Source organism: Nymphalis io, chromosome 7 (assembly GCF_905147045.1).
Source record: "Nymphalis io chromosome 7, ilAglIoxx1.1, whole genome shotgun sequence".
NCBI classification, from domain to species: domain Eukaryota; kingdom Metazoa; phylum Arthropoda; class Insecta; order Lepidoptera; family Nymphalidae; genus Nymphalis; species Nymphalis io.
Window position 1 is genome coordinate 9,679,894 of NC_065894.1, and position 27,347 is coordinate 9,707,240.

At 32.8% G+C, this 27,347-nt stretch overlaps 1 protein-coding gene and 1 long non-coding RNA gene across 3 annotated transcripts in view; both read left to right on the forward strand.

Moving 5' to 3' along the window:
* LOC126769573 (uncharacterized) overlaps positions 1 to 22,492 on the forward strand; it is a 32,485-nt gene extending 9,993 nt beyond the window's left edge. The window contains exon 2 of the long non-coding RNA XR_007669399.1: positions 22,273 to 22,492. This is a non-coding gene — a long non-coding RNA (uncharacterized LOC126769573). The remainder of the gene's footprint in view (positions 1 to 22,272) is intronic.
* LOC126769428 (uncharacterized protein CG43867) overlaps positions 1 to 27,347 on the forward strand; it is a 327,165-nt gene that overhangs the window by 208,393 nt on the left and 91,425 nt on the right. The gene's annotated exons all lie outside the window — the stretch shown is intronic.

The window sequence follows — 27,347 nt, forward strand, 5'->3', positions numbered from 1 at the left end:
TCTCTGGCAGATAGAATCCGAAATGAGGACATTCGCCAGAGAACTAAAGTCACCGACATCGCGCTTAGAATCAGCTCGCTGAAGTGGAAGTGGGCTGGTCATGTCTCCAGGCGCATTGATGGCCGATGGAACCGACACGTGTTGGAGTGGAGACCACGCTTAGGCAAACGTAGTGTAGGACGCCCTGTGACAAGATGGGCCGACGATTTAAAAAAGGTGGCAGGTTCTGGATGGATGCGGACTGCCCAAGATCGGGATGGTTGGCGTTCTATGGGGGAGGCTTTCGTCCAGCAGTGGACGGCAAAACGCTGAAAAAAAAAAAAATTCAAAGGCATTGTTTACATAATCCGTAACAGCCTGTGAATGTCCCACTGCTGGGCTAAAGACCTCCTCTCCTCATTTTGAGGAGAAGGTTTGGAGCTTATACCACCACGCTGCCCCAATGCGGCTTACATAATCGTACTACTGATATCGTTGCTATCTCAGCTAACCTTTTAGTTTATATTCTACAGCATGTTGCTGTTGCAGATTGCTGTTTCGTTGATCTAGTAGCTAGCTTTTGAGGCCACAAGACCCGTGGTCCTGAGTCCAGGCCAGTAAATAACCTATTGGGTTTTACGGTCTAGCAATTTTCAGTGGCAGCCTGGAGTCTAGTAGTGTGCAGTGTTTACATCCCCGTGCCTATGAAAGCGCGTATTGCCGTAAGTCTTACCCGGAACACTTTTTGGTCGTGTCGGATTTCAGTAGGACATCATTATATTCTACACTTAAGAGTGAATCGTTAATATAAATATAGTATTCGTTTGTCAAATAATGTATAATTACTCGATCGATATCGGACTACCTCGTTGGTCTACTCGTTGGACTCCGAGTCCTGGGTTCAAATTCCGAGTCGGGCCAATAAAAAAGCTATTTCGTTTTTCTGTTGAATATTCGCTGTAGTTGCCTGGAGTCTGGAAAGTGGAACTGTACGTAATTGGAAAAGCACATAAAGCCGTCGGTAGTGCGCCTGAACTCTTTCCGGTTGTGTCGGATTGCCGTCCCATCGGATTAGGAGAGTGTCCCTCACTCTCATAGAGAGTGCACCTGTGTTTGCGCACACACTCGTGTACTATAATATGTCGTGCACGGTTGCCTTATCTTTCTTGAGATTGACCGCCGTGACCGAAATCTATCCAGAGGAAATTATTATTATTATTATTTTGAAGTCTAATTATTCAAAATTATGTTTTTAGCCAAACGTCGGCTTGTCGTCAATTATTACGTGAACTGAACCTTAGCTAGTAATAAAATAAAAAACAAATATTAAAATTCCAATGTATGCGGACCGCCTTAAACTATTAATATTGTAAACGTATGTTAATAACTTCTTTACTGAAACCCTATTTCTAATCCAGCGACATTTTAAATTAGTCTTTTTGATACAGACAAAGTGAATTAAATCGTATCATTCGCGTCCAGAGCATTCACCCATAGGAATATTCATACCGTGCGTTTAATGTATGCAACTGTGGACAATATCTCGACGTAATAAAGGGGATAGTCGTTTGATGGTTATTGTTCGCTATCTGCAATGCAGTTTAAAAGCTCCCATATATCGGCAGAGAGCGTACTTGGCGTTAATACCGATTAATGTGGCATTCTCACGCAATAGGGAGAAAAATTCTCTAGTTACCCACCAGCCAAGTTAACAACATTCGGCATTATCGGTGTAATTTTAGAAATCATGTTATTTTTTATCTAAATGTAAACATATTGTAGTATGTTATGCTATCAGCTTGTTCATTTATTATCAGACCGTTTTGTTCGGTGCAGCTATTAAAAATTATGTCCCATGAGCGGGATATATATTTGCGCGGAATTTTTCTTCAAATGTTATATTTAACCTTAATATACGTGAGTGTCAAGGTAACCCAGTGACCGCAACAGGTGAATTTTAATCTGAAATTGTGGGCTCACACCTGAGCACCTAAGCACCACGTGTTCTCAATTGCTTTATTTGTATTCATGATACGTCTTGTGCTTAGCGGTTTACAAAAACATCGCGAGAAAACCTACACATTTTGGATGAAATTATGGAATCTAATATGCATGTGTATTGAGTCATACATTAAAACAGCATGGTGGAATAAGCTCCAATTCAGCCTTTGACGTCTAAAGGTTGTCACTTTTATGAATTTTTATTATTTGTAAAGTGATCATTGTGTATGTTTATATGTTTTGAAACACAAACCGACTAATTCAACTTTCACAGGTGCGAGAGCGTATTGGTTCGGCAATTTTGATGCCAATTAACCTGAAATTTACTAGGGTGATAGATCTTTATGGAGATCCAGTTGTTGTATCGCTAAAAAGTAATACTTTGTATGTTGCACTTTTTTGTATTTCGGTTTAAATACTAAGTATAATCGGCACAAGGGTCATGACATCTTAGGTCCATAGATAGGTCGCCCATTTGGTCGATGTGTCTATAGCGGCTTTGAAGAGCGAACGAACCAGTACCGCGTGGGACATAATTAGTTCCCAGGACTGTGGGATAAGCAATCATTAACAGTTCCAACTGTATCACTGTATGTCTATGGAATGGTGACTAGCCACAAGGTGTACCGTTGGGTATATTTATCTTCCTAAAATAAACAAATAAAAAATATATTGTACAGACTATCAAAATCCGGACAGACCTAGTCGTTTCGTATGTTTATTTACTTCTGTGTATAATTAAATGGATGCCCAGTTTTCAAACATTCGGTTCTTCATATTTTTAATGGCGTTTTAAACAATTTTCAGTATTCTATGTTTGGATACAGAATAGGCGTCCAATGATAGTTCAGTAGTGAGCGGACAAAACAAACCGCATATAAACAATGAATGACATAAAATATTCCCCGAGCTTAAAACCAGTTTTTATTTTTTGTAATTTTTTTGACGACTGATTAAATGGCATAAGAATTGTTGCGGCGCCTCTCTATAATAAAACACAAATACACGTGCTACCTTTCATGGTGATCGGTCAAACAGTTTTCATGTCAATTAATCTCAAACAGATAAACAGACTGTCTTCATATCATATACATTAAAAAAAAAAACTAAAAAGTATTATACTTACCAAATTTTCTTTAATTTAATTCAATCAATTAGTTAAAAAATCGAATAAATTCAACGAATCATCGTAAAATATCGTATGCTATAAAAATAACATTTTAATTCTAATTAAACAATCGAAGGGATGTATTGAATTTTATTTTTAAATCGATAATTTGGATTGCTTCCAAGCCCGTATGTTTATGACGGTCGAACGGCTCCGATAAGGTTTTATTATACGTGAACAATTTCACGCCGTCATTTGTAGGTTTACCATACTGAGCACATGCCGTGCCTCGACCTACTGGTATGTACTGTAATTGGTTGCTGTAAAATTTAACTACACTAATTAACTAGCATATGAGAGAACTACGGGTAATTATGCATACATATAAAATAAATTTCATTTATGCTGAATAATATTGTTTTTTAATCTGTAATATTTTATATAGTCTGTGTTTGTAGTTGTGATCATTTATATATGTAGTACTCAGTCTGAAACAAGCCTAATTTGAAACATTTGCTTCATACAAAATGTTTCAGTATCACTATGTTAAGGAAATGTCTTATAAACTTTGATGGAGTTGCCAGTTAAGCTAAAATTATGTATATTAATTAAATAAAAAGACCGTGACTTTAGGTTTTATGTACAACGTTTTAGTTTAATTACCCTTGAAATTAATTAAAATAAAATGTTTCTTTTTTATATTAATTCATGTTAGCATGAATTGTCATTAATATTTTTGACATAACTTTTTTTACACGACGCATTTAACTTTATATTTCGAGTATTGAGTTATGATAAAGTATCGTCAACGAAAGCGCGAGGCAACAAATAAGCTATTAAAGTCGTAATCTTCGCATTTCGTTTGAGCTTAGCACAAGATTCTCTAAAAAGGCTACGAAGCCGTAAAAAGTTAATAGACGCCTCGATTTATGTGACCTTTACGCGTTCCGTTTTACGGAAACAAACGCAGTTTGTAATTTTACCGCCAGAGGGAGTTGCGTACAATGGAACGTAACGTTTCTTTTTTTTTGAAATTTTATTACAGCAGCCATTGTCGCGATCAAAGGGACGCGCAATAAAACGCGCCTCGGGCCCAGAGAAGGTATTCGATTTTTATGTACTACTATTAATTCTCGATAGATGAGAGTGGATTCTGCATTGTTTGTTAATGATCATCACAACTTGCCCTTTGACATTTCGGTAACAAAAAATGTAATACTTTCGATAAAATTATGTCTCGTATATAAAAATGATTAACTTGCTCATTTTTTTTTATATAATCAATCTATTTATTAACGCTTACAATCGCGTGTCAAAATATATTTTGTTTCTTTCATCTTATTTCTTTCGTCGATGAAATGAAATATTTGTGGAATTATTGTATGTAGTAAATTTTTTTTTCAGACATTTTTTATTTTATTCATACGAAATACCAAAAGAGGAAACAAATAAAAAATATCCTTAAGAATACATTCAAAATTATTTTTATGTGTGTTTAAAAGAAAATATACAAAATTCAACGTTTTTAAAAGGCTTCTTAAAAATATTAGTCGGTTATTTGAATTCTTTCAAATTTATCAATACAAATGATCGTTTAGAAAATTCGAATATATAAACACGCAATACGAACGATTTGTAAGCAAATTTGCTAGCGAAAAATATAATATAACAATTGTTATTAAAACTATTACTAAGTACTGAAACCAAAAAGCTAAGCGAGGTAAGAATAAAAATCTTAAAAGAATTCATAGAAACGATAATACTAAATTATTTACCCAACAATTTACCACGTGAGAAGTACATTACAATCGCACTAATACTTCATCCGGTGCTTCTATTAACTCCCAACAATTCTACAATGGCGATCGTAGCAAATAAATCGGACGATTTAACTCTTGTTAACGTCTAGTCGACGAAAGGTCCACCTTGAAGCTTCTAATTCACAAGAAGTAAGCGATTTGACAATTTTGTGGTATAAATATGATAGTTTTCCACTGTGATTAACATATGTCTGGAGAACACACACACACACACACACAATAAAAATATAAATAAAATATATATATATACATTTAAAAAACAATAAAAATTAATTACGGCGCAAACCCGAGTGGACGGCGTTGTTAATATTAATTGTTTTCTAAATTTATACATATATTTTTTATTTATTTTTTTATTGTGTGTGTGTGTGTGTGTGTGTGTTCTCCACATCACTCCCACCCAAATATGCTTAACAAAATATTTAATTTGTAAGGTATGAGCTATAATACTCAAAGGAACACAAGTACAAGACTTCAGATATTCCTAGAGAAAAGCGGTAAAGCGGAAGCGGAAAGAGATAAGCGGTATTCCATATAATTTTTAGTAGCATTTTATATGTTTTATAGGTAGATAATTTCTATATATATAAGATTAATATGTTTTTGATTATCGTCCATAGACTAATAATATAGTGACTTTATTTTATTTACCCGAAAACTATATAATCATGATAAAAATAGTCGATAGATTTTTTAAATGCTTAGATTGGTTGATAAGAGATTAATTTGTAAGAACTTGTGAAAATATCATAGATAATAGAAATTATATCATATCCATGATATAATTTATAAATCACCAGAAATAATATCATAATTAATGTATAAAATGATTCACATATATTATCTCTAAGTTATCATAGAAACGACGGGTTTCGTTGATACCATTCGGTCAATATACAATCGAAGTCCGACAATAAACTGCAATAGTTGGGATTAACCTGAATAATTTTTAACTCGGGCAACCTGAAAATATACTGCGTATATTCACATAAAGATTAATTGATAACAATTATTAAATGCCCAATTTCACATTTATTGTATACTTATTATGATTCCTCTTTTGATTTTAGCAGTAACTCTTAAAGGGACAAATATAATTTTGAAATTTATCTTTTTAACCTCACAAATTATAGGTTTATATCAATTTTATAACCGGATCTTCTTTTTTCTATACACTTTCATTATGATTCAAAAACATTGTATTTGATTGACTCTTTAATTAAAATTTTTATTAAAATATAATAAAAATAAATATAAAATAAATTACAAGTTTTGGTAGCTTTAATTTAATACTGTAATATGAAGATTCAAAGTTATGAGCCCACTTGAAAAAAAAAAAACTTGAATGAACAGTTATTTGATTTGATTCGAACAACACTGGACTTTACCAATAGCCTTTTACTTATAAGCGTTTGAAAGAATAAGTCGACCTTAAACAAAAGTTAAAAGCTTCTTACCTGTATTCAGAAAAAAAAGGTCCAGTCACCAATATTTCACGAGAGCTGAACTAAACGGCAACGAGGAACATTGCGCGGATAAGCGCAATCATTTAGATCAAATAATAGCCGGATTAAGACATCGGCCCCTTAGTCGAGAGAGCTTAAGCGTTTCCTCCATAAAATATGTCTGTCTAATTTAATGAACTTCTTTGTCTCGAGAGTCGAATAGTTGCTTAAAGTAGGGTCACTGCTATTGTGGTCAAGACAGCTTAATGTTAGTTCAAAATCTTTGCTTATCCAAACTAAATTAAGAGTGGGTCGGAATTAATTTGAGTGTTTATTTGGTTTAAATCGTTTTAAAATTAACTTCGAATGGATTTTGTATATATTTATAGATTTCATACACTTTTCTAACATTTTTTTTTGACGAACAAGTGTTTTGATATGTCAGTTTTTTCCACAGGTAATGACTTTGTTATCATCATTATCATCATTATTATTCGCAGCCAGTCTTCAACCACCACTGGGTATAGACCTCCTCTTTTCTGATTATAATTAAGTGTCAAATCAATAATAATGGATAGAATACTAGGGTAAGTGCTCTTCGACTTCATTGGGAGATTAAGGCGAGGTCAGAGCGAGATGGTTAGATTTCGTATAACAAGGAACAGCTTCAAGGGCTATGTTATTAGGTTTTAATTTAACGTAACGTGATAGTTTGTCTGGCTAAATTTTGCAAATGAATTTTAAATCAGTTCTACAAACAAACAAACTACAAACCCTATTGAAACTGGTGCCAATGTTAACTAGTATACTAATATCATATCCCAATAATAATTTGTTAATAAATGCTACACAATTGTTTTTTTTTTAATTAAGCCCTGGTAATACTTTAAAAGTCTGCGCTGAACCTCATGTTCAGGCTCCGTTCATGTAGGTTTCAATATTCCAGTGTTGAATTACCTTAATTTCGGATACACATTGTTCATGGATGCGAGGCTTGTGTTTCATTAAAGTAAGCACAGTGAACACAAAACTGCAACGTACGGTCGAAAAGTCCCTGCGCTTTTGACTAGTGACTCGAACATACAAGCGAATGAAGTGTAGTATTCATCTGTAAACATTTTTAAATAATACAAACTGCATAATATAACTAAAGTCAAGACAGTGTTTTGTCTTGCTATTTGCTAATTGTGTTACTCATAGGTATTATATGATTCTTAAATTTTATGTTTAAATTAAGAACAGATGCTGCTTAATTAAAGTGTTAATATTTACAAAAAATACATAAATGTTTATATAAATTTTATAACTTAAAAGATTCAAATGTACGCAATATTTATTTTCAGCATAGCTTATTAACAAGCTCTTAAAATACTTATAATGTTGTGGTTTTTTTTTTAAATTTAATTTATAATCAGTTCAGTAATTCAGTATTAGTAATCTCAAAATTAAATATTATTCAAACATTCTAACCACTAAAGTTACGAAACGTACCTAAAACATTCAGCCGTGAATTGATCGAACTTGCACGGTCTGAAAGATCGTGGCAAATGGCGAGCGTTCACATGCAAATCAAACCAAACGTAGTATGAATTTTACCTCACAAATCTATCAGTTTTTAGTGCACATAACTTGCTGGCTTAAATTGCAATACAATGATGAAACATTTCGATTTGAATTGAAAATAAATCCGTGTATAGGAAACGTGATCGACAACGAATATTATTCGAATCTCCTGTTTAATTTTATCTATATTTTTGTGGTTAGTGTTTTGTCGCGACTGGGTGGACAGTATGGATACAAATAAAATGTGCCCAGCTTATAATAGGTGTATAATTAATACATAGCTAACTTTAGGTGGAAAGTACCTTACTTACTCTCGCTCTACAATATCAGTCATACTACATTATATTTCTGTTTCATAGATATTATTCAATCAAATTAACTCCATTGAGCACGTTGTGTTATAATATTAAATTGAATCTAAGGCTAGCTTAGAATCTTGGTGGTTTAGGTCGAAACCGAAAGATAAATGTATGTACCATGTTTTATTTACCGCAGCCGAAATCTGATCGTGCACTTCTTTAACTATTCTCTTTTTAAAAACAGCGGCTGTATGGAAATAGAGCTTATGAATATATACATGTAATAATAATATATATATTTATGATACCATTATTTCTATTAAATTTAAAAACATTAAAATAATAAATGAAAATGAAATAAACAATTAAACCGAGACCCCGTCAGTGCTCAGTAATGCGAGATCCGTGTCTCGATATCCGTTGAGAATAGTCACTAAAAATGTTACTCCGTGTAGTAGTGAGGTACTCGATCGCTACTTGAATGGAAGCTTTCAGGTCTTCAAGTTCTTGAGATCAGCAAGTGAAGTAATGTTGTCATTTAGAAATCTTTTTTTGTGATATATAATAGGTGTTAGAAAAAAATAGTAAAAGAGGAAGCACAAATTAACACAAATTTCACTTCTGAACTTTGCATCATAAATCAAATCTTAATATTTTACTTTCGCCGTAGCCAAAAACAATATCCAAATTCCAATAAAAAATAACAAAATTGGATAATTAACTGACTAGCTTAGCTTAATTATATTAACAGACTAACACTATATCTGATACGAAGTTCTAAGATATTGCTCATCTTAAAAATTAATTCCACATTTCGATTAATTTTATATACTTATCTGCACATAATCTATGCTCACTTCCACAAATCAAAGAAAACATATCTTAAAACTTTAAATTCATAAAACTAAGATTAAAACAAAAGTAACAAGGGATGGGGATGATCATGTACGCGGCTGTATAGATAGAACTCGGTCCGAACAGAACACTGTAATATATTCGCGCCACGTCGAACGACATCCGACAAAATCCGGTTAAGGTGAAGATATGACCTGGTTAATCTCCCGTCCTTTGATTTATGGGCTTGACATTCTTAAATGCATAATTGTACTTTTTAACTTGGTACATTTTAAGTGAATTGAACATGAAAAATTTATTCAGGTTAATAAAATTTAAAATTCCAATTCGGAGACGAATTTTTAAATATCCAATTACAAAGCTTCCTAAAGGTAATTCATTAGCTATTTACTTGATATATTTTAGTACTAAATTTTTGACTGATGGAAGTACAACTAATTCTATTGTTTTGATCTTAAGGCAATTTGACACACACAAATGATGCAAGACCATTTCACATGTGGTACACAAAAAAGCGGATCCGCCGATCCGGTGCCTATGCATAACATCTTGAATCCTGTGGATGGTAGCACGTTGAGAGTTTTAGAAATGTTTTTCTTAAAACATTGTATATATTTGGGCATTTATGATTACTTAACAACAAACGTCCTACTCATCTACCTCATCGTGAGGAAACCTGCATCGGTCAAATTTTACTGAAATTCTGCCTCATGTGTCGAGAAGATGCCGAGATGGCCTAGTGGTTAGAACGCGTGAATCTTAACCGACGATCGTGGGTTCAAACCCGGGCAAGCACCACTGAATTTTCATGTGCTTAATTTGTATTTATAATTCATCTCGTGCTTGACGTTGAAGGAAAACATCGTGAGGAAACCTGCATGTGTCTAATTTCACTGAAATTATCCCACATGTGTATTCTACCAACCCGCATTGGAGCAACGTGGTAGAATAAGCTCCATACCTTCTCCTCAAAAAAAGGGAGGGGAGGCCTTAGCTCAGCAGTGGGACATTCACAGGCTATTACTGTATGACTCATATTTACAAAAAAAATCATTAATAATACTAATCCCATACAAACGAAGCAGCGGTCACATTTATGTAAGTCGTATTGATTTTCATTTCGTTCTATTCACAGAAATACATAATTCCGCTAAGGATAATACAAACCTTCATAATTGAAGCATTATTAATTCAGTAGCTGGCTGAACCATCTTTCAGATGAAGTAATGATATAACGAAGTTAGGATGATGGATAAAAGGAAACCTTACGATCTAAGTAATAAGTGCTTTAATAATTAAATATTTATAAGACACATCAGATGGCTTAGGTGTGTAATGTATCTGATAATTAATATACTGTTATTACGGTTAATTAATGTTAAAATTTTGATGAAAGCGCTTTATTGGAATCAAATAATGAAGTCATATTAAAATGTTTTATTAAACTTGAGAGTTATTGTTATTATTGTGAAACATAATTACATCAATTGCAATTAACAAAGTTCTTTTATTAAACTTTCTCATAACTAATGAAAACTAATCTCATAATAAAATGAAAGCAACATAATCGGTTGACACTGTAGGTTTAATTTAACAGCAAATAAATAATTTATATAAACATATGTAAGAAATTACAGCATTCAGATTACCTTTGATCGTCACCATCCATATCATTCCAACACCCCCCCCCCCCCCATTCTTAACATGAGTGTTATGTTGCCAGCTTACAAATCTATATTAATATAAAAAAAAAAACCGTTATCAACGAACATACTATTTTGTCATCTTGACTTCGTGCAAGCCCCCATCAAATATACTAAATGATATGTGTTGGAATCAAAGTAAAGAAATTTCTTCCTTTTAAATGTATTTTGTAATTATATATTAATGTAATTTGTTTAAAAAAAACAAATGACTTAAAAAAAAACAAAATTTTCATTATACAAACAAACAATATATAATATATTAATCATATTTTATCTTTATAAAAAATACTAGTTCGTTAAATAAAAGTTCATTTGACTAAAAATTACTAGACTGTATTTCATAAAATATAACTTCACATAATATCGATTTATTAAATTTTTTTTTATTGAATAACGCCCGTAGACATTGCCACTATAAGAAATGTTAATCATCGCTTACATCACCAATGCGTCACCAACCTTGGGAACTAAGATGTTATGACCCTTGTGCCTGTAATTACACTGGCTCACTCACCCTTCAAACCGGAACACAACAATAACAAGTACTGCTGTTTTGCGGTAGAATATCTGATGAGTGGGTCGTTCCTACCCAGACGAGCTTGCACAAAGCTCTACCACTAGTAGAAATATTTGTTAATTAAACATTAACAACTTAATAATATTAAACTTTTAATTTTATTGATTTATTATTTTCCTTTTTTCAATGATCTATTTCTATATTTCTTCATAATGTGGAATGTTTCTTGGCTATTTTTGTTTCTGTCACAAAATGTTTGCAGCGATGCAATTGTTCTAATAATTGTGTTACAGCATCTGCTCTGAGCAAATCGCTTTTACTACCCAATCTAGAGTGTACAGCGGACAATGTCTTGTTCTTAGTATTGTTATGTGTTCGTGTGTCTCGTAATGAAAACTGAATTGCTATCGATAAATAAAAAGATTTCTTTCAAACCTTACAGGGTCTAGAGTTCAATTATCTAATTTAAATTCGTATTAAACAATATATAATTCAATCTTTGACCTTTTATAAATTGTTAAATATACAAATTTTGAATAAATATATATATATAAAAGTAATTGGTGCGTTATATACATATATATAATGTGTGTGTGTTTATATGTGTGCAATGAGTTTGCTATTAAAAACTTATTTTTTAAGTTTAAGGTAATATATAATTAGTTACTATATAAATATATTCAATTTAACAAAAATATGTTAAATGTAAGTCACAATAAATTTGGTCTTTGTAGTGCTAGAAAAAAAAATACAATAAGATATATATTACACTTAGCCTTATTGCCACAACTGGAGACATGAAGAAAAAATGCTGCAATTCTGCATTCTACGTCTTCATTTGTACAGCAGAAGTAAGCTTGTTCATATTCGTAACAGCCTGTGAATATCCCACTGCTGGGCTAAGGCCTCTTCTCCCTTTTTGAGAAGAAAGTTTGGAGCTTATTCCACCACGCTGCTCCAATGCGGGTTGGTGAAATACACATGTGGCAGAATTTCAGTGAAATTAGACACATGCAGGTTTCCTCACGATATTTTCCTTCGCCGTAAATCACGAGATGAATTATAATCACAAATTAAGCACATGAAAATTCAGCGGTTCTTGCCCGGGCTTGAACCCATGCTCATCGGTTAAGATTCACGCGTTCTTATCACTGAGCCATCTCGGCATTAATCAGTAATGTTGATTTGTATATTATTTGAGTACTCAATATAAATAATTCGTTTTAAAATAAATGAAATTTATACTGAATATTAAATTAAACATCCTTATTATTGGGTATCACGTCAGGTAGGTACGAGTTGATAAAAGAATGAAAATTAATTTGTTAAACGATCAACGAGAACGCACGTATCTGTTCTGTTAAGTTTGAAAGCTGTCGAGAAATTTTCAACCGAATAATAAAGTTTCGCGAATGGATTTCAATTAATTTATCGACGCTGAAGGCATAATGGGGCTTAAACAACGAAGTTTACAACAGAACTTACCATAAAGGATGCTACACTTGATTACTTCAATAAGGATAACGGATAACGTTGAAATATATCAAGATTTCAAGATTGCATTTATAATTTACTACCTGAACTGACTCTCGGGTATAATTCAGGTTTTATGCCGATATACCTATTTAGTGATACCTACTCTTTTAATTATACTTACCTAGTTATATATAAGTTGCTAGTTCAATCGTTGTGTTAGGTGTATTCACTTAATCGTCCTAGCTATATGGATTATATTTTTGTGTATAAACTATAAAGTATTCTTTTAGGATAAACAATTAGAGCGCCTTTATTTATTTATTTATTTGGCAATTCAACAGCTAATAACATACATAGTTTTTATATTAAATCTTATATAACATGTAACTAAAACCTATATATATTGAATTATTAACTAAGAAGACAGTTAGTAAATTAAAACTAATAAGATGAGAATCTTTTACACAGTCATCCTATAAATCCTGATATACATAACTGTATTCTAAGTATTTTTTAAATATTTTTTTCTCCTTCTCTCCAACTAGTTTTACATTACAAAACTGTACGGTAATTTTAATTTACATTGAAAATTACAGGTTTTCTTCATTACAAAGGGCTAGTTAATTCTATTATGAAATATAAACACATTAAAGTGTTCGATTGTGTTAAAGTTATAATATAATGTTCGGAAAACTAAAAACAGAAAACGGAAAATTGTTAATACTTATACAAAAGTCTTATAGATAAAAAAATATTTCAATAAGTAAAATTGTCATATCTAGTTTTTGTATATCCATATTAATAGTCCTTTTAATGACTATGTATAAACAACACATATGTATTATGTAACTAAGTACTTATTTTTTAACATTAAATTAATTTGAGTAATAAAATATATGAAATAATTAAACTAATAAATTATACAAGATGTCTTAACTTCACGGCTGTCAGTTCCCTAATGGCGAGCGCCTGCATAGGAAATTGGACCGGAAATTGACCACGTGACTGGACCAGACGTGATGTCATCCAGCACGATATGAACTAGCCAATCAGAGTTTATTCAATCATGATTCGGGAGCTATTCGAAAATTAAAACCGGGAACTGTATTTCGTAAATAATATTTCATTTTTTTGTTACAGGTATGTACAATGCTGGAGCCAGTTGCGTCTTTGGCAATTTTAATAGTAGTCAAAGTTTATTTTTTGGATAGGTCGACTCCTCAATGAGTCACTTGGTAAGTAGCTTCCCATAGACTGTAAGAAATATTAACCATCCCTTACATCGCTGATGCGCGACCAACCTTGAGAACTTAAATATTACGTATCTAGCGTCTGTACACAACAACAATTATACCTATTGCAGTTTGGCGGTAGAATATGTGAGACGAGTATACCTCACTCGTCTAAATGAGCTATGACTTCTAACGAATATTTGTCATTTTAATTTATCATCAAATCAACCTATATCCACGTTAGAAGACTTACGTTAGTAGTTCTGTAAAAACTCATTCGATGGATTTTATTTTCAAGAAAGTAGTGAAAATTTTCAAGTCCGATCGGTTTGTGCCATGAATTCACAATGATCTTCATTGTTTATTGGCTAAGTTTACGTCCTAAGACGGACCTGGGAAATTTACTTTAAATTGTGGATTCAGCTTAAAACCCATTCGTCCAACGTTCTATTACGTCCGAGTATTGCACTCGTCCTATTTTAAATGATTCACTCTAAATCTGTGACAGGAAGCGCTAAGTGCACATGCACAGCGTTCACCACAGATGGATGTAGCCACTTTTTATGGGTACAAATAAATAAAGATGACCTCTTAACCGACTTTCAGCCAGAACGATTAACATACATAGTAGATATTATATTGCACAAGTGTATGTGGAAACTCAGTTTCAATCTCTCATAGTCCTGATCCTAGAGAAAGATCAGGCTCAGGACCCTCGCTCTTACTAGCTTCCTATGAAACGAAGAAAAAGCCCTCAACCTTGTACCGATATGCTTGTTTCATATGGTTCATAATTGATTTTGATCTGCCAATCTCATTTCTAAAACACTAGATGTTTGAAAGTGATAGTTTTGCATTGGCTCTAGCGGTGGACTTGCTTTGTTATAAATAAATACATAAAATTAAAAGTAAAGTAAAGTTTATTTGTTTCCATAGCTTACATAGCATATTTAAGGTTAAACCACTCTAGTGAGTGTAATACGATACGTAATGCAATTAACTAAAGATTACCACATTTAAAAACAGCAGTATCTAGTTTTAAAACCAAGTTAGTTTTTAAAACCAAATTTGGTTTTAAAAACTACACTACATTAGGGCTCATGTTAGAAGTAATGATTAATTTCTAGGGTCGCCGTTATCGAAATCGATGAGGAGGACTCTTTATTTATGTATGTAGGATATAAAAGAATACTTGTTGCTACAACATTTAAACTAATTCTATTTACAATTTCTTATCGACGTTTACATTTCTTTATCAAAACATTGTATGTCATATTAATTATACAACTATCCGTTATTCGTTCTGATCCTTTAAGGAGCAAGCCAATCATAGATTCAATTACGTCTCGTATACAATTTTTGTATCTGTAAGCAAAAAGAATCGGTTCCTGTGTCTTGTAAGCGGGTATAAGTCTGTTATTTATAAAAATTCCCGCTAATTTCTTCAACCATAAAGTTTTTCTTTTCAGTCAAGCATGGAGTTCAGTTGATTTTTTATCCAAACAAAATAATTCCTAATTCGCTGCTATATTTGTTATTTCACGTCGTTGACTTTTTCGTTTCCTTGATAAATTCTCTTTGACAGGCCGCATGGAAAATTTGTTTGGGCCTCCGGAGACGTCAGAGTAAAGTAGAAAGCGGACTACAGCTTAGTTAAGATGATTGGGTCTTGATTCCGATTCACTTGTTTTGATGAATTAAGCTTTTCGGAGCGTATTTCGTTGAATAAGTATTTTAGAATCAGACTTCTTATTGTATAATGGTTTTTTTTGTTTGCAGTTTCTTTATAATTTTTAGTAAATTGTAAAGTAATATATTTTATACACTTAGGTACATACATATATAATATAAGCCATTCAATTTATCTAGTCTAAAATTAGATTATACATATATAAAGCTACATACAGATCGGAATGTAGATTCTACCAGGAAAAATTGCCAAGAATCTCAAACAGTATGATTAGATAACAAATTATGCTGCAATACTCCCACATAATATAAAAAAAAAATCACCACATTTGAACACGAGGCATGTTTAACAAAAGTTGCGCAATGCTCTTTAAAAAAAAATACACGTGAAGTGTAATGTTGTGTTATAAATAAATCGAAATAGCTCTTCGCTTAACGCAATTAGCAAGCAATTTCAAAGCAGACCGGCAAATTCCAGACTAATGTATCGCCAGACAACGGCGTTAACTCGGCGAATGTGATTGACTGCAACTTTAGTTTACATTAAATTAAAACAGACTCAACGCCTTTCACTGTTTCTATATTATTAATTTAATTGCAGTTGCTTTTATTGTTGTACCTACCACCACCAAATAAACAGTAGTTAGTTACTTTTTAATATCTGTACCAACTATTTTAAAGTCCTCTAAATATGTAATGGAAGATCCCTTGTGTTGGTGAAGAAGACTTGAAGCCTAATCAAACTTCTTGTTCCAATGAGGCTTACTAATTTTCTCATTATGTTTTTTTTTCAACCCCAAATACGGGATGAATTATAAGCACATGAAGTCATTGGTGCTTTCCTTGATTTAAACCCACAATCTTCGGTAAGATTCAAGTGTGTTGTCCACTGGGCTATAAATAATAGTTCATGAATTTGATATCATGAACAGTGATAGATAAATCCTTAATATAATGTAAAAAAAATCAACGCCTTTTCATCCCATATATTGACATGTTTTCATCTTTATATTATCCGTTAAAAATCTCTTTGAAAATAAAATTCAAAGTAGATATATATCACTTTTTTGTCGCGTTCAAGGCTCATGACAACAATTGCGGGTAACTTCATCGGGTAACTTCATCAACTTTAGGGAATTGGTGTATTATTTAAGTTTATTTCACGTCCACATTCTTCTAATAATTTAAAAAGCTGTAAACTGAACTAAATAGATTTGTTTGCGTGTAAAATAAGAGCTTAATATTTCTCTGAAGTTATAATAAGTATCATCATTTTTTCTTTATATTTTCTCGCTTTTTCATTGGTCTTTGTGAAATAATTATTAGCAAAAAATGTATTATGGTTAAGTACATATTAATAAGTATATATTGAGTATATATATGACCATAATATATACCGTACACGTCTTAATAACATGGACGGTTTGTATTACTTTATAAAGTAAACGCACACACACCGCACTCTCTGTTCGGTTTTATCCTTAAAATAGTTGATCTTAATTAGTTTAGTTTCATATACAATATTTATATATACAAATATGATTATACCAATAACATTCCAATTTGAAAAATTTGGAAATCGGTTTATTTTATGAAAAGCGAAACATTGTAAATCAAAAATAAACCAATCATTGCTTATTTTACCGCATTAAATACATCGTAAGGGTATATACGTATTAGAAAATGAAATAAAAATATATATACTCACACGTATCGCAGACTAATGCAATTTGTCTCGCTTCAGTCACGAGGGACCTCTATCTTTATAAATTAATCCACTACCAATCGTCAAATTAGCTTTTGTGGATTTCCATTTAAAACAATAAACCTTTACAAATTAAATGATTTAAAAAAAACGTGTAATAGACCACCGCGTGTGCATAATATGATGCTCGCCCGAGTTTGAACTCATTATGCCATCTCGACTTTTTGTATCGGAAAACTAAACAGCTCAAAAAATAAGTTATATCTGAATATCATTCTTAAACCTTTAAATAAATTATTTATTAATAAAACTCTAAGCCAAACGCAATACAAACGCCAAATATCCAATAGCGATGTTATCACAATCATAAAAGGTGTTTTACGGCATCGGGTTGTAAAAATTCTCCATTATTTTATGCTTTATGTTACCATAAAGTTTATAATAAACGGCCCTCTGTAAAAACTGCCTCTAAACCTCTTCATATGACGTGCAAGGAAAAACCAAATCATACATTATTTTATTAAAGTCGTGAAAAATGTTTCTTTTATCATTTTTAATATCAGGAGAGTCGTAATTTTATAAATTCTATCCTGGTCGCATGTTATTTTGCTTTTAATTATACCTAAACATATTAACGCTTAAAACATAACATGAAGTACCCATTAACAGAAATACAACTTTATCATGAAATCTGATATGACGTGTAATGGTGATGTAATGGTGCAAACATACCAGTTCACGTTTCGTTTTCGTAAGTATAATAGTAAGTGGTCGTCACCACCGACAGACATTTTCGCTGTAAGCAATATCAACATTTCCTTACATTGTCAAAGCGTCCAAACGTGGATATAAAAACGGAACAAAACGATACAAATTATTGCTGTTTGTCTATAGAATCTCCGATCTCTCGAAGTCTATTATGTCATGTTATCCCTGCAACAGGATGTTTAAAACCAAATTTGGGTTCTCAAGTCATGATTGACGGACACGTCAAAGAGATCTTTATCATCATCATCATCACCAAGTCTATAACGAACATACTACGCCAGTAACAATCATAGCTGCCCCGATAGCGTCAAAACATCCTTGGCTCATAGCCGACACAACGAAGCTTCGGCTAAAATACAGATAAATCTTTTACAACCCCAGTCAGTAGCGATGTAAAATTCATCCGTGAATAATCTCGGATTCCACTCGTATTTGTGAATCGCTTGGTTTTGGGAAAATCGAGGTACGAGTCCTTTGTCTTAAAAATTTTAGCAACAACGAACAAATAACGACTTGGCATTTATTTTAATCATCAGACGGAAGTTTGTAAACAATTTTTACCAACTTGAACGATAACGTCTAAAAGGGTCTTTTTTTTTTTAATATGACATAAATCTCCGCAGACGTTCGACCTTGCGTTTTTTTTTAGATCTCTTTGGCATATTTCCAAATTCGAAATAAATAATATACGTAGCTAATTTGTTGACGATTTATTGTGTGAAAAGGATAAAAAGTCTTGGGCCTTATTCAACCACGCCAATAAAATGCGGGTTAATACTATACAAGCTAAGGATAATAATAATATATCTATGTTATTTTGTAAATCACGTATGAAGTATTTAAATTACAGTTGATATATGTATATATATAAAAAAACATATACAAATTTAGAGGAGATAAGTAATTACTTCAATCGAAATGTAGTAGTTTGAGAAACTCTATACTTATGATGTGAAACATTTTATATGTGTGTGTGTCTGGCATCTGCTTGCATCCGTATTCATATTTCTAAACAGCCCATCGAACAAAGACAAAGCACGTACTAGACGTAAATCAATATGATTTTTTTTACTTGCATTTGTTCTACAGCGAATACAGTAGGCGAAGTCTACCAAAAATCTATCAATAATATAATCCTTATGGTTATAGACTTAAGGAGTTCGTTTTATTTTACACGTGGTTCGGTGTACATTAATGGATATTTTTGAGGTTTGCTGAGGAAGCGGATAAAATATTTTATTTAACTAACCCTTGGCGAGGAACATTAGTGTGGGCGGCATCTTGAACGAATTGCCGCCATTAGCTTCGTTTCCTATCGCCTCTGTTTCTTTATTTTAGGCTTAGATCTAGATATATAAATGAACAGACATCGCTTGTCCATAAGGGAATTAACATATTTTTCAATAGTTTATTGTATCATATGTACATAATGCCTCAATGGCCTAGTATATCATATACATAATAGATTATGGTATATTTATTTTTGATTAATATACTTCAAAACTTTCGTCCGATAATCCTGACTATAGACACATACTTATATGACTTCATGGAGAAGGTTTTTATTCTATCCAAATTCGCCATAACGTGATATACAGGTAGAATAACATGCTGGATTTTGCGATTATATATTTAAAAATGGTTAAGTAAAAGTCTTCAAGTTAAGATTTTCTTGACACTTACTTATTCATTGAAAATAATTAATGAATAAACGATTTTGAGCAAACCGATTTGAGTGGATCTCAACAATTAATTACATCGTTAAATTTATATGAATTGCTGAATTCCTGTTTGAAAAGTGAGTGAGTCAGTATAATTACAAACACAAGGGATACGTGGTTTTTGATTCATTGATGGTTTTCTTTTTTTGCTTAAGTAGGCGGACGAGCATATGGGCCACCTGATGGTAAGTGGTCACCAACGTCCATAAACATTGGCATTGTAAAAATGTTAACCATCGCTTACATCGCCAATGCTCCACCAACGCCACCATCGCCAATGCTGCACAAAGCTCTCCCACCAGTAATTGTATTGTATCTAATATATCATGAACATTTTATTTCAGATGATTATGATGATTATTCACTGGTGGTAGGGCTTTGTGCAAGCTCGTCTGGGTAGGTACCACCCACTCATCAGATATTCTACCGCAAAACAGCAATACTTGATATTGTTGTGTTCCGGTTTGAAGGGTGAGTGAGCCAGTGTAATTACAGGCACAAGGGACATAAAATCTTAGTTCCCAAGGTTGGTGGCGCATTGGATATGTAAGCGATGGTTGACATTTCTTACAATGCCAATGTCTAAGAGCGTTGGTGACCACTTACCATCAGGTGGCCCATATGCTCGTCCGCCTTCCTATTCTATAAAAAAAAAAAAAGATATATTTAAATAATCGGCGGTAATTTTTTCAAGCAGAGTTTTATAAAGCTTTAGCTCAATCGAGCGTGGTACTGATTAAGAATTCAGTTACAAAATTGACCCACAATATATATATGATAGTATTTTATATTGAGATGGGTAGGTGATACCTACCCAGACAAGCTTGCACAAAGCCCTACCACCAGTAAGACATTTATTTATAATTAATACGATACTAATGTCTATGATTTCATAATACAAGTTACTAATACTCGTATTTGGTAAATTTGCTTTTCTAACTATATTTATAGTATAATAGTAGTAAACAAAAATATCCACTAGCTTATAGTCTATCCCAGACTAAATAAACTTAAGTTTTTTGTTTAACTCCCATCCAATGAATAACTTCATCAAAATCGATACATCGTTTTTTTAGTATGTATCTATAGTATTGCTTTGTGATTTAAATAATATTATGAATGAATATCGTGGTAATTATAATTTCCGTAACAGCCTGTGAATGTCCCACTGCTGGGCTAAAGGCCTCCTCTCCACTTTTTGAGGAAAAGGTTTGGAGCTTATTCCACCACGCTGCTCCAATGCGGGTTAGTGGAATACACATGTGGCAGAATTTCAGTGAAATTAGACACATGCAGGTTTCCTCACGATGTTTTCCTTCACCGTAAAGCACAAGATGAATTATAATCACAAATTAAGCACATGAAAATTCAGTGGTGCTTGCCCGGGTTTGAACCCACGATCATCGGTTAAGATTCACGCGTTCTTACCACTGGGCCATCTCGGCTTAATTTAGATTAATAATATTCGTTATAATGTTAAGAAACTGAGCTGCTAGTTCATCTTTTTAAACGATATCTTTTAAGTCGAATACTTATCGTACAATGTTTGACATGAAAACAATATTAAGTTATGAATTTTTAAACACAAAGAGATCTTTATCTCTGTATCGAGTTACTTATCTCGCAAAACCTAATGCAAACTTTATTCACTGATAAAACACTTTGAAGATGTCCCGGCATTTCGTTGGGGATCTAAAATGCATATTTCTGTTATCATTATACAAAATAAACCTAATCATAACATCAAAGGAGGAAAAGGGGACATCTACCCTCTTGAAGGAAATCGAGTTGGTTAAAAATTTATTTCCTTTTGTGCGTTCGGCTTTAGGTTGATTGACGGAAATTCATCCTTATTTCGAATACAATAAGATCTATAAACCTATGATTTATTACAAAATCTATTGACAGTATTTATTTTTTTATTAAAATGTTCTTATCATTGAAAAACAGTCCTAATTTTTAAATGTTGTTTTCAAATTTCTTTTTTATAAGAAATGGATTTAAATATTTATAATAAAAGCACTAAATACAATAAATTACCTTTAAAAAATAATAAGTAATATTTCGTTGGTTTCTGCCGTTTCTACAAAGGCTCAATGGATGCCTCGAGGCGGTACATGTCACAGGGGATCGTAAGAAGATAACTCAGTATATATAAACCAGACATAGCTCATGTTATGTAAAATGTAGGAGAACAATTCGAAGAGTAATTTATACGTAGATTTTATAACATATAAATCAATAGTATATATAAAATAACATAGTATAGTCATTAATAGTTTTACTGTGTTTCCGTTTGAAGTGCCATCGAGCCAGTCCTGTAAGGGTTGTAATATCTTGACGAGCCGGTTGGCGTAGTTGGTAGAACACTTGCCTTTCACGCCGAAGGTTGTGGGTTCGATTCCCACCCAGGACAGACATTTGTGTGCATGAACATGTCTGTTTGTCCTGAGTCTGGGTGTAATTATCTATATAAGTATGTATTTACAAAAAGAAAAGTAGTATATGTAGTATATCAGTTGTCTGGTTTCCATAGCACAAGCTTTGTACAAGCTTAATTTGGGATCAGATGGCCGTGTGTGAAAAATGTCCCAGGATATTATTATTATTATCTTAGTTCCAGAGTATGTTTAATATTCCTAACACTGGAAATGTCAATTGGCTGCCTTTCTATATTAAATAATGATCATATTTATTTGTAATATCGATTGTCATGACTATTGTCATCGCACAGCCAAAACTACTGCGCTTTATTTAGATTTAGATTTTTGGTTATTTTAACTTTAAGAAAGGGATATAGGAGCATTGTTTCATTATGAAAATATCAGCTTCAGTTTGTATTTCTCAACACCACGATGACGTCATGGGTGGAAGTGACAACCAATCTCCAAGTCGACTCCACTGGATGTAATAATATTGTGCACAAGTGTGTAGACCGATACTCCCTCTATTTTCTAAAGCTCGTCGTCCTACGGGACGGCCATCAGATACGACCGGAAATATATCAACCGCAGGACTGAACCTGTCGCCCCGTTCTTGAACACCATATGCAATGGCTTTACACAATTATAACGTAAAATTGGTATGAGTTATTTAATGAGTTTTGGACACACACACACCCTCATATCCGATTTTACCCCCTCGATAGAATTTGCTTGATTGCTTCGTACTGAATTTCATTGAAATCAGTAGTAGTAGTAGAAGTTCAGTAGTTTAGCCGTGAAAGCGTAACAGATAAACAGACTTTCTTTCGTATTTATAATATTCGTATAATTAAATCTAATTACAACAACTGATAAAGACTTCGATTCACATTATAAAGCTGTCTAAACAAAGTATGAACGATGAAAAAGAGGTAGTATTTGATATTCAAGCCCAAAGCGGTAATTCTACATCGTGTGTTGCTTGTTAATAAATCATTAGTGCCCATCCGTGCACGACAACCCTTAAAGCGTTTTAGTGTAACACGATACGAGGGCGACACGATCCGACTGAATAAACGTTACGTAATTATTGTCAATATTAAAGAATAAATTGTATATATGTTATGTACGATTATTTATTTAGTGATACGCGTTATATTTGTTTCAATTTTGTAATATATATAATATATTAAAATTAAGAAAATCTTAAAGAAAATTACTTACTACCAACCCGCTCCAAACCTTCTCCTCAAAAGGGAGAGGGGACCTTAGCCCAGCAGTGGGACATTAACAGGCTGTTACTTTATAGTATTGATTATTACGATGTATTTATAAATAAAATAAGAAGTAATTATCGCGGTACGTAATTATCTCATATCGTATCGTATCCGTTCCGTTGCGATGTAAATAATCCCATTTATACAGCACTAATACAACGCTGTTATACGGTACTGTGTAAAATTAATGTTTCCATATTTACTGTTTAGGACTCAAAGCTACAGTTGTATAATGTGTCTGAATAACTCAAGCGATTTCGAACTTAATTACCCTTGCTTAATGATTAATTTTACATACATCAATGTTGTTTGTAGTGTTAAACTTTATTGATCTCTGTATTATGCAGGACCAAATTGAAAGCCGTCAGATTAATTGGAATATATAATAAATAAGTACATTTCTCAACGGTTCATTCATCAGAGCGATTCTGTGACATCAAACTTGATATTCGCCGAATATAATTTTAGAAAGTTAAATGCGACATTGACAATAATTATTATAACATTTAAAGCATATATGAATCAAAGTCGTATCAACTTGTCCGTTTTCATTTTACGTGTAAGATACTAACGTGTAAGTTCTTATCATTACTGTAAGAAGGATAACTGGGTCTAATATTAAAAAACTTAAAATCGGATTGTTACTAGCAACCCTTCCCGGCTTCGCACGAGTAGAGTAACGATGTACATACAACATTTATATCGTAATACATGTAAGCCGAGATGGCCCAGTGGTAAGAACGCGTGAATCTTAACTGATGATCGTGGGTTCGTGGCAAGCACCACTGAATTTTGTGTGTGCTAAATTTGTGATTATAATTCATCTCTTGCTTTACGGTGAAGGAAAGCTTCGTGAGGAAACCTGCACGTGTCTAATTTCACTAAATTCTGCCACATGCTCCAAACCTTCTCCTGAAAAAGGGAGAGGAGGCCTTTAGCGCAGCTGTGGGACATTCACAGGCTGTTACTGTTACGGTTACATATAACTCTATTTGCGTAATGAATCATATCATAACTTCTTCCATTGATGACGAACCGGTTGGCGTGGTTGGTAGAGCCTTTCACGAAGATTGTGGGTTCGATTCCCAACCAGGGTAGACATTTGTGTGCATGAACATGTCTGTTTGTTCTGAGTCTGGGTGTAATTATCTTTTTTTTTTCAGTCCGGGTCAAGAGAAAACCAGACTCGCTTGAAAGGTAATATACTTATTCAATTCCGGTGAAATTAGAGACTTAGGTTTTTTAATTTAGGTTTTTCTCAAAGATAAATATAGAATATTTCTCAAAGTGAGATATGGTCTATCATATTCTCAATATTAGTATATTTCTTAAAATAATAATGTTGAACCATTCTAATATTGTAAAATTATAAGAGAAATAACGCAATAGGCATTTTTTATGTTATATAATACACTTTTAGCGATACCAGCAGTAGTTTCAGCGACAAAACAAAGAAGTGCTTATCCATACATACATATTCATGCTGCTCACTTCACAGCTCACTTCCGAGGAAGTTAAACTTTAAACGTAGCATAAAATATTATGTTGGCACCTCATAGAAACGTAAAACTTACGTTTTTATATATATACACTAGCTAATCGTATGTTTTATGGATAGGATTTGCGTATAATCCGTTCTTAATGAGCGTCTACATCGGGGAAGTAACTGTGACAAATTTTAAGTTAGTTTAAGAGATCTCGTGATGAGTGATATTTCACTTATATATTCGCAGTATAAGTGTTCTCTATTTTTTTTTCACTAACAATACTTTATATTAGTAACTGTCTTATATAAATTTAATTTCATTCGTTTACGAGTTATTCACAAAACATTCAAACTTTAATATTTATAATATTAATGGGATTAACTATAGCTTCAACGGCGATTATTTGTCCCATTTTCTTGTATATCCATAACACTAATTTTTGTAACAGAAATCGGAATAAACGTAAGGGTAGCTGTTGTAAGTCAAGAAGAAACTATGAAGTTTTTAAAGTCACTTAAAAGCGTTGTTACCGAACGACTTAGAGGCAGCCGAGGCAACTTGTGTGAAGCCATTTCTGTAATTAGCGAGAATAGAGACATCCTACGAGCTAGCTTCGAGGAACCCAAAAAGAAATAGTAGTTACCGAAGTGTCAAAGAATCCTTTTTTAATTAACTAAGAGCGCACGCTCGATAATTTCTGAGTTGACAGAAATGTCTTTTTTCCTTCGTCACAATGAAATCATATTTCGTACAAGCATTGAGGTAAGTAAGACCTCTTGTGAACGATGATGACGTAGCTTTGAAATTTGATGTATATATCTATTAACTTCACACTTGTGGTGTCAGTGTGATGGGATGTTTAATTAGATAAGGATGGCAACAATATTTTACATAAAATTACGACAAACAACGTGTCAAGTTTTTACGATCACTTCTTACTCAAGATAATATTAAATGTAAAACTAACACCAATTGTAGATTCTATCGAGAAGAATCGGCAAGAAAATCAATAGTTACTCTTTTCAAAAAAGCTATGTAAACTTAATGTATTAGCTCTGTCGAGTCGAGAAACGACTACAGTAATAATAATTGTATAGCGTTCATACTTTTACAAGAGGGTTCCACAAATTGTTAATAAAATATCAAATTTCAAATAAAATATGAAATATATATATCAGGAGTATTTATATACCAAAGGTATTTAAAAACCAAAGACTATGTATATACATGATAAAATATATTTGCAGCGAAACCATCGACGATTTTAACTAAAAACATAGTTACGGAATGTAATATAATTACTTAAAAGTATAACTATATAGTTATACTGGTTGAAAATTGTCTAATACGAAATCCACACGTTTTAAAAAATCGAATTATCAATTCACAAATTCTAAATTTAAAATCTTATACTTTCAGAACGTTTCAGAATTTAAAAAAGTTGCCAAATATCACAAATTCAGAAAAAGCGAGATATGTTCATATATGTATGAATATATCGTTCTAGTAACAAATTGAAAACCACAAAAATTTAATCTAAAAGTGTGGACGTTCGATACGAACACGTTCGGTTGATTTTTATTTCTGAAATATAAAAGTGACACGCTAAAATGAATCTGTGTACTGACAGAATAATGGAAAAACTAAATTTGTGTGGGTTTGATTTGATCTCTACTATAACTATCGACTTTATATTTGATAAAGTTCTACTCAGATTTTATATAACTTATCAACAGTCTCTTAATGTATAACCGCTGGGTAAATACTGTTCTCGCTAGAATGGTTGGAGCTTAGGTGGATATATAAGGGATGGAATTTTATTCAGTATATATTTTACCCCTCCGACTACGTCCAGAGCCGAGGTGCGATCTCGTAGGAGACATTCTCAGGATGGACGTCATGTAGAGCCCGAGACGGCTCGAAATTCAAGGCGGAGTCTAGTACTCGTCCCAACGCCCGGTGACGCTGTAAAGGCCAACAGCATACATTCATTCAGGAAAAAAAAAATCAGTATATGCACACAATAAAAATTAAATGGTGTTTGCCCGGGTTTGAACTCATGATCAACGACAAGCGACAAATGAGAACTTCGTATGATTTAAAAAGATATGAGGAACTATATATAATTTCTCTCTTTCTCTTGCAATATAACATAATATGATTTATACGACAGTGTAAATATACTATAGTATATATATTTCAAGCACACGCTTACAAAATATTTTAAGCTGCGCTCTGCCAAAGGAAAATGTGCAACTTTTCGCAACACGTCGTTG